Source organism: Ahaetulla prasina, chromosome 2, assembly GCF_028640845.1.
Source record: "Ahaetulla prasina isolate Xishuangbanna chromosome 2, ASM2864084v1, whole genome shotgun sequence".
Taxonomy (NCBI): Eukaryota; Metazoa; Chordata; class Lepidosauria; order Squamata; family Colubridae; genus Ahaetulla; species Ahaetulla prasina.
Genome location: NC_080540.1, coordinates 6,795,949 through 6,805,167, shown reverse-complemented (window position 1 = coordinate 6,805,167; position 9,219 = coordinate 6,795,949). Strand labels below are relative to the sequence as shown.

The window sequence follows — 9,219 nt, the reverse complement described above, 5'->3', positions numbered from 1 at the left end:
AACGTAGCCCTGCCCACCCACTGGCCCCCACCCTTTGGCCTCTGCCTCCCAGCAATTTACCTCCTTGCAGCAAGAAGAAACAGCCCATTTCAGCTTCAGCACAGCCTAATTACCACAAGTTGATTGGCCTCCTGACTCTCAGCTATTTCAGGCTGCAGGGATTGCCATTGCCTATTGCTGCGCAGGCCTCTGCTGCTTGCTGCAAGGAGGTAAATTGCTGGGAGCAGGGTTTTTTGTTTTTCTTGTGCTAATCAAACTATTATGAAAATGAAAGAAAAGCAGGCTGTTTGCTGCAACAAGGCAAAATTGCTGGGAGGCAGAGGCAGATTTCTTTTTCTTGTTTTCCTCTTGTGTTTCTTATTGTCTGGAGCGTCTTATACTCCGAAAAATACTTTAGCTAATGTGCAAAAGTTCCCTGGTTTGAAACCAGGCTCCAAGAAAAGTACGGGAAATATCCGACCTAATCCAATCTGGAAAAGGAGGCCTCAGAATTTCCTCATTCTAAGAGCTTCCAAGCGAACTCATTTTTGGGTGATGCCAGGTGGGTGGGTGGGGCTTTCCTCATCCCCCACTTGATGAGGGAGGGCTCTTCCTCCTTGATGGAGGCTCTGGGCATCAGCTTTGGATCAAAATGGCCCCTTACCTCTGGGATGTTGGAGACAGTGTATAAACCTCTCGTCCTCTAGGCCAGGGATCTCCAACCTTGGCAACTTTAAGACTTGTGGACTTCAACTCCCAGAATTGAAAACAAATTAAAATTAAAAACCTTAAGACTCCCAGAATTGGGGGGAAAAATTAAGAACTCCCAGAATTTTTTTGAAAACAAATTTAAGAACTCCCAGAATTGGGGGGGAAAAAATTGGGAGTTAAAGTCCACAAGTCTTAAAAGTTGCCAACTTGGAGACCCCTGCTCTAGGCCAGAGGTCTCCAACCTTGGCAACTTTAAGCCTGGAGGACTTCAACTCCTAGAATACCCCTGGCTGGGGAATTCTGGGAGTTGAAGTCCACCAGGCTTAAAGTTGCCAAGGTTGGGGACCCCTGCTCTAGGCCACCAGAGAGGTGCCATGTGCAGCAAGTCAGCTGGAAGGTAGCAAGCCTAACAACCTTGGCATCGACGGGTGCTGTGAGGAAGTTTTGATGAAGCGTCTCCACTCCCACCTGGCCATTATTCTGCCTGAAAACCTGGGTGATGGGGCAGGGATTTCTCTGCAGGCCGTCAACACTTGAGGTTTTCCAAGCAGGGAGAAAGTGAACGTCTCAAGGGAAGGGAGCACTCCTGCTTTCTTGCAAACCTCCCCACTTGCAGAACTCGAGGCTGGAGCTGATACCCTTTCCAAGAAGCAGCTGGAGAGAGGAAAGCTGCCTTGTCCTTCCCTGGTGGTCAGAATTCAGCGCTTTCACCGCTGCGGCCCTGGGTTTGATTCCCAGCCAGGGAAAGCTTTTGCTTCCAACCTATCTTATCATTCTGCAGGTGGAATTTTCAGGGAGGCTCATTTTCATGGCTGTAGAGTAGATGGTCACCAGGCTGGCCATCCTGACCCATCTCATAATTCTATTAAAACTTGCTTCAGTGATAGGGTCAAGAGATTATGGGACACCACCCTTGACGCTCCACTCCACATCAGCATAATAACCATAGTTTTAGCTGTTTCGATCTCTTTCCTACATACTCTGTACTTTTGGTCATGCCTGGGTGGTCTGAGGGAGGGTTCAGCCAAAGTTCATGTCTCACATCTGTGACAACAGCCGTTCCCATCACGCCATATAACTTTTCATAATATATATATAACAACAGAGTTGGAAGGGACCTTGGAGGCCTTCTAGTCCAACCCCCTGCCCAGGCAGAAAACCCTGCACCATCTCAGTCAGATGGTTATCCAACATTTTCTTAAAAATTTCCAGTGTTGGAGCATTCACAACTTCTGCAGGCAAGTCGTTCCCCTTATTAATTGTTCTAACTGTCAGGAAATTTCTCCTTAGTTCTAAGTTGCTTCTTTCCTTGATCAGTTTCCACCCATTGCTTCTTGTTCTACCCTCAGGTGCTTTGGAGAACAGCCCGACTCCCTCTTCTTTGTGGCAACCCCTGAGATATTGGAACACTGCTATCATGTCTCCCCTAGTCCTTCTTTTTATTAAACTAGACATACCCAGTTCCTGCAACCGTTCTTCATATGTTTTAGCCTCCAGTCCCCTAATCATCTTTGTTGCTCTTCTCTGCACTCTTTCTAGAGTCTCAACATCTTTTTTACATTGTGGCGACCAAAACTGGATGCAATATTCCAAGTGTGGCCTTACCAAGGCATTATAAAGTGGCACTAACACTTCACGTGATCTTGATTCTATCCCTCTGTTTATGCAGCCCAGAACTGTGTTGGCTTTTTTTGCAGCTGCTGCACTGCTGGCTCATATCTAAATGGTTATCCACTAGGACTCCAAGATCCCTCTCACAGGTACTACTATTGAGCAAGGTACCACATATACGGTACCTGTGCATTTTGGGTTTTTTTGCCTAAATGTAGAACCTTACTTTTTTCACTGTTGAATTTCATTTTGTTAGATAGCGCCCAATGTTCAAGTCTGTCAAGATCTTTCTGTAACTTGAGCCTATCTTCTGGAGTGTTGGCTATTCCTGCCAGCTTGGTGTCATCTGCAAATTTGATGAGTTCCCCATCTATCCCCTCGTCCAAGTCATTGATGAAGATGTTGAAGAGTACTGGGCCTAAAACAGAGCCCTGGGGTACTCCACTGCATACTTCCCTCCATGTGGATGTAGTTCCGTGGATGTAGTTCATGTTATACAAATGCTTCATGTGTAAAAGAGGAACAATAAAGATGTGTGAACACGATTGCGCGTTCGCTTGTGGTGTTGCTCTCACACTGGCAACCATGTCAAGTCTCGTGTGCAATTATTGAAATCCAACACATGGCAAGATAGGCTGAATTGGCCAGAAAATTGCCCTGCCTTTCCTTTCTCTTTTCTCCCTATCCCACTCCACCCTCAGGATTGACAGAGTCTCCATGCAAACAGCCGACCTTGGACCTTCAAAAAAGGCAGATGATTACTGCAGGGATTTCCAGAGCTGCTTTTTCAGGAGGCAACTGGACTTCCTTGTTTTTAATAATAATAACAACAGAGTTGGAAGGGACCTTGAGGCCTTCTAGTCCAACCCCTGCCCAGGCAGAAAACCCTGCACCATCTCAGTCAGATGGTTATCCAACATTTTCTTAAAAATTTCCAGTGTTGGAGCATTCACAACTTCTGCAGGCAAGTCGTTCCCCTTATTAATTGTTCTAACTGTCAGGAAATTTCTCCTTAATTCTAAGTTGCTTCTTTTTTTGATCAGTTTCCACCCATTGCTTCTTGTTGTACCCTCAGGTGCTTTGGAGAACAGCCCGACTCCCTCTTCTTTGTGGCAACCCCTGAGATATTGGAACACTGCTATAATGTCTCCCCTAGTCCTTCTTTTTATTAAACTAGACATACCCAGTTCCTGCAACCGTTCTTCATATGTTTTAGCCTCCAGTCCCCTAATCATCTTTGTTGCTCTTCTCTGCACTCTTTCTAGAGTCTCAACATCTTTTTTACATAGTGGCGACCAAAACTGGATGCAATATTCCAAGTGTGGCCTTACCAAGGCATTATAAAGTGGCACTAACACTTCACGTGATCTTGATTCTATCTCTCTGTTTATGCAGCCCAGAACTGTGTTGGCTTTTTTAGCAGCTGCTGCACACTGCTGGCTCATATCTAAATGGTTATCCACTAGGACTCCAAGATCCCTCTCACAGGTACTACTACTGAGCAAGGTACCACATATACGGTACCTGTGCATTTTGGTTTTTTTGCCTAAATGTAGAACCTTACTTTTTTCACTGTTGAATTTCATTTTGTTAGATAGCGCCCAATGTTCAAGTCTGTCAAGATCCTTCTGTAACTTGAGCCTATCTTCTGGAGTGTTGGCTATTCCTGCCAGCTTGGTGTCATCTGCAAATTTGATGAGTTCCCCATCTATCCCCTCGTCCAAGTCATTGATGAAGATGTTGAAGAGTACTGGGCCTAAAACAGAGCCCTGGGGTACTCCACTGCATACTTCCCTCCATGTGGATGTAGTTCCGTGGATGTAGTTCATGTTATACAAATGCTTCATGTGTAAAAGAGGAACAATAAAGATGTGTGAACACGATTGCGCGTTCGCTTGTGGTGTTGCTCTCACACTGGCAACCATGTCAAGTCTCGTGTGCAATTATTGAAATCCAACACATGGCAAGATAGGCTGAATTGGCCAGAAAATTGCCCTGCCTTTCCTTTCTCTTTTCTCCCTATCCCACTCCACCCTCAGGATTGACAGAGTCTCCATGCAAACAGCCGACCTTGGACCTTCAAAAAAGGCAGATGATTACTGCAGGGATTTCCAGAGCTGCTTTTTCAGGAGGCAACTGGACTTCCTTGTTTTTAATAATAATAACAACAGAGTTGGAAGGGACCTTGGAGGCCTTCGAGTCCAACCCCCTGCCCAGGCAGGAAGCCCTACACCATCTCAGACAGATGGTTATCCAACATCTTCTTAAAAATTTCCAGTGTTGGGGCATTTACAACTTCTGCAGGCAAGTTGTTCCACTTATTAATTGTTCTAACTGTCAGGAAATTTTTCCTTAGTTCTAAGTTGCTTCTTTCCTTGATCAGTTTCCACCCATTGCTTCTTGTTCTACCCTCAGGTGCTTTGGAGAATAGTTTGGCTCCCTCTTCTTTGTGGCATCCCCTGAGATATTGGAACATTGATATCATGTCTCCCCTAGTCCTTCTTTTTATTAAACTAGACATACCCAGTTCCTGCAACCGTTCTTCATCTGTTTTAGCCTCCAGTCCCCTAATCGTCTTTGTTGCTCTTCTCTGCACTCTTTCTAGAGTCTCAGCATCTTTTTTACGTTTCGCTTCTCATCCAGGAAGCTTCTTCAGCTCTGATTGGATGGTGGGGAATGGAAGGATGTATAATCCTTGCAGACATTCCATCCCCCCACCTCCAGTCAGAGCTGAAGAAGCTTCTTGGATGAGAAGCGAAATGTCTTCAGAGAAAAACAACTAAGTCCAGTTGCCTCCTGAAAAAGCAGCAACCATGACCTGGATGATTGAAAATCTCCATAGACCAGAGGTCTCCAACTTTGGCAACTTTAAGACTTGTGGATTGGCTGAGGAACTCTGGGAATTGAAGTCCACAAGTCTTAAATTGCAAGAGACTTGGTGTTGTGTCTTGTCCACTCTCACAGCAGCCGGGGCCTTCTTATCTGCTCCCGAATATGGAGGAATGTATGCCTCCCGGCCCCAGTCCTGGCTCCATGCCCAGACAAGCTGAAGAGGAGGGGGCACCTCCCGGTCCCAGCCCTGGCTCCATGTCCAAGCAGGCTGCAGAGGAGGGAGCACCCCCCCGGCCCCAGCCCTGGCTCCATGCCCAGGCAAACGGAGCAGCTAGACCCCTCCCCCTCCTCCACAGCATGTGAGCCTGAGGAAAGTTTATTTCCAACAGCTGCTGATTGGAGTGACCCTCGCGTCAGAAGACTTGATAGGCGGAGGCAACAGAAGGAAGGGAGGGGCAGGCCTGGATAAGTGCTGAGTCATGGAGCCACACTCCATGGCCTATATAAAGGACCTGCTTTCTGGCATTCTCTGAGTCAGGCAAAGTCTATCTTGCTGAAGTCCCTTTCATATCTTGCTGAAGTCCCTTTCTGGTCTCCTGCCTGCCCTGAGGACTTTGCTAGGACTTTGGCAGAACTGCGGAGGCACGCCTGATTCAGATTTCCCTGACCCGGCCGTCAGCGGAGGAGTGGGACACAACAACTCCAGCCTTCCCATTGGACAATGGCCGAGTGGGAAAAGTGCTGAACTGCGAATGCCCTATGCTCTCCATGCCTGGATTCGAATCGCACCTTCATTGGCAAGAACGGGGATCTCAGGAAATTATTTCTACGTTTGTCATTCCTGCTGAAAATGCAAGATGAGGTCCATGGCGCCCACCAAGGGCGTGGCTCTTTTTCTCTCGTTGGAAACCGAATCCGGGATCAAAACTTTGTCTGATGGTGCTGCTTGTATATCCTAGAAGAGCAAAAGGTGGAAGGAGACCTGCGCCAGCCGGGACTCGAACCCGGGTCGCAAGGTTGGGAACCCCGCATGATGCCCCTACACCACTGGCACAGCTGTTGAGAATCTGTCTCTAGTGAAGCAATATTTATATATCCAGGGTTTCTCTTTTCCCATATGATGGCGGGAGAGAGGAAGAAACTGAGTCTTGGGACCAAATTATCTGATTGCTGTCTAGCCAGCCCAGCAATGGATGCTCAGGTGGGGGGAGCCGAGAGGGAGGCCTGTGCCAGGTCTCTGTGGCGCAATGGGTTAGCGCGTCTGGCTGTTAACCAGAAGGATGGTGGTTCGAGCCCACCCAGGGACGGCCTGCTTGATAAATTGAACGGTTTATCGATTGCTATATCTTGCAACTGCAGACTCCACCCTCTCTATTTTTTTCCTGCCAGATTTAAATATTTAGCCATCTGCTTCATTAGCGCTCTGCTCTGGAGAGCACATGTTTCTAAGGTTTAGCAATCCTTTAACCTGTCTTATTCTGCAAAAAACAGTCTGGAATGGTCAGCCAAAGAGATGGGCAGGCCAGTTGAGAGGTGCTCCTACCTCTGGTTTCTGTGGTGTAGTGGTTATCACGTTTGCCTCACATGCAAAAGGTCCCTGGTTCGAAACCAGGCAGAAACACAGCTTTTTCTCAGCACTACAGCCCTTCCAAGCTCCAAGTAAGTGTGGCAAATACCTCCCCCCCCCGTAGAAAAAGATCCCATTTTCTCTTCTCCCTTATCCAAAAGGGAATGAGTAAGCAGAAGATGCTTTTAAGCCACTGACCAAAGAAGATTAGTTGTTTTGTTCCAAAAACTAAAGAACAGAGGCCTTAAGAGTTTTATGGCTTCGCATTCCGCAGCAGTCCAGAGAAGTTGCAATCTTCCATTTCTAGGACTGTCCTGGTCAACGTCTAAACTGAGTGACAGGAGAGTTTAAATTCATCAACTTCTGGAACTGGGCTTAGACTTTTGCTGTTTTGACAAGCTTGATGGGCCAAACTCCTTGGCTCAGTGGATCACGGCTGCCTTTCCCCACCGCACAGGTGGAACTTCCACTGTAGATTTCAGGATGGTGATAGGAATCCATTGACCATTCAGTCAAAGGTTTTATCACACAGCCTGGATCGCAGCCAGGAGTACTTTCAAATCACTACAGGCAGCGAGTGGTTAAGTTCAGGGACAATGAAGGATGATTATGTGAGTGTTTGTGTCCGTTTGCTCACCAATTCATAGAAACCAGCTTTTTTTCTTTTAGCCGAGGGTCCCTTCTGGGTAAAACTGTTGATTCAGTCATGTTGTCTTCAGAAAAAAGAAAATTAAGAACTCTTCTAGGCAGGATTTGAACCTGGGATACAATATTGGCACTCTTGCTTGATACTGGAGGTGGGTTTCAGCAGGTTCTGACCAGTTTTGGAGAACCAGTAGCAGAAATTTTGAATAGTTCGGAGAACCGGTAATAAAAATTATGAGTGGCCCTGCCGCCATCTATTCTCTGCCTCCCGAGTCCCAGCTGATCGGGAGGAAATGGGGATTTTGCAGTATCCTTCCCCTGCCACGCCCACCAAGCCACACCCACCAAGCCACACCCACAGAACCGGTAGTAAATAAATTTGAAACCCACCACTGCCCACTGACACAACCACACAGAGCTGGCTCAAGAACGCTTTCCTTTTGATGGACAGAGGAGCCAGGAAAGAAGCACTTGGCAGCCAGCCCTGAGTTTGCTGGCATCTGGGAAACTTTTCAGACACTTAAGATTTGGAAAGGAGCAGAGGAAGACTCTGGTTCCTCTGCCTGCCTTGTTTCTCACATCCAGAGCATCAAGATCCAGAGATCCTATTATGGTCTCCTCCTCCAGTTCTTCCTTTGCATCTTTAGCTATGGCCATCCTCGGCCATGCATGAAGTGGAGAGATGAGGGGGCTGGAATGCTGGAGTCTCCCTTCCTTCTTCCCAGCCACGGAGGTTTGCATCTTGCAAGCATCCCAGGAGATGAGCTCTGCAGGAGCCCCCTCCCCCCATGTTCCTTTGAAAGTAATGCCTCTGAGCCAGCCCCTGCCCTACAGGAGCCCACCCCATGGGCCACTGCTTTGCCCGAGTTCCAGGAGTGCAGCAGCACACTTCCTCCTTCCTCCCATGCAAAAGGTCAACAGGGGCAGAGAATTCACTCTTTTCACTCCATGAATCCCTGCAAAACCTCTTTCAAGGCTGCCTAGCCAGGAAAGGAGCCTTGAAAAGCCACCACCTTCACCGTCACTGGATCGTTGTTCCGAGCCCATCTGATCCAGCCTGGAAAAACCAGGTCTCCAAATTCCCTTATCTGAGATCCAAAGACATTTGGGTGATGCTGGAGAGAGGACTCTCCTCCCCCTTGTCAGCCCTGTTCCTCGTTGGAGGGAGTCTTGGGGCATCAGCTGTGGCCCAATGACTTTTTCGCCTTTGGGGTGTTGGAGAAAAGGAAATAGGCATCTCATTCTCCGGGCCTGCAGGGCAGGGGATGCCAAGAGACAGCTGCCAACTGCAGCTCGTCAGTTGCATGAAAATAAAGTACCTGGTGACCTTTCAAATGCTGGGAACTCTGAGAACGTTTTGAGGGAAGCCCCATCTGCCCCCCACTGCTTCCTGAAAGCCTGGGTGAGCAGGACAGGGGCCTCTGCAGGCCACCAGCAGTGGGAGTTTCCAAGCAGAGAGACAGTCTCAAAGGAGAGAATGATCCTGTTCTATTGAAACCTTTCCTGCTGTTGGAGTTGATGCCTTTTCCAAGGAGAACTGGAGGGAGGAAAGCCATAATGTCTTTCCCTGGTGGTCTAGTGGTCAGGATTTGGCGCTCTCACCGCCACGGCCCGGGTTCGATTCCCGGCCAGGGAAAGCTTTTGCTTCCAACCGATTCATCATTCTGCAGCTAGAATTTTCAGAGAGGTTCATTTTCACAGCAAAGTAAGCTGAACTGGCCAGAAAATTGTCCTGAGTCTGACTTTCTTTCCCCCCATTTTTTTTCTCCTCCCACCCCCCACCATCCTATCCCAGCTCAGCAGGCTTGATAGAGTCTCCCTCCAACCAGCCTGCCTTGGCCCTTCAAAGAAGGCAGATGCTGACTGGGGGGAAT

General features: G+C 48.0%; 3 non-coding genes across 3 annotated transcripts; all 3 read left to right on the top strand.

Moving 5' to 3' along the window:
- The first annotated feature begins 6,366 nt into the window (after positions 1–6,366).
- On the top strand, positions 6,367–6,440 carry TRNAN-GUU (transfer RNA asparagine (anticodon GUU)). Its single transcript has one exon. It is a non-coding gene; the product is annotated as a tRNA-Asn (tRNA).
- A 241-nt stretch (positions 6,441–6,681) lies between these two features.
- On the top strand, positions 6,682–6,754 carry TRNAV-CAC (transfer RNA valine (anticodon CAC)). The gene has a single exon. It is a non-coding gene; the product is annotated as a tRNA-Val (tRNA).
- A 2,155-nt stretch (positions 6,755–8,909) lies between these two features.
- TRNAE-CUC (transfer RNA glutamic acid (anticodon CUC)) lies at positions 8,910–8,981 on the top strand. Its single transcript has one exon. It is a non-coding gene; the product is annotated as a tRNA-Glu (tRNA).
- Positions 8,982–9,219: the final 238 nt, after the last annotated feature.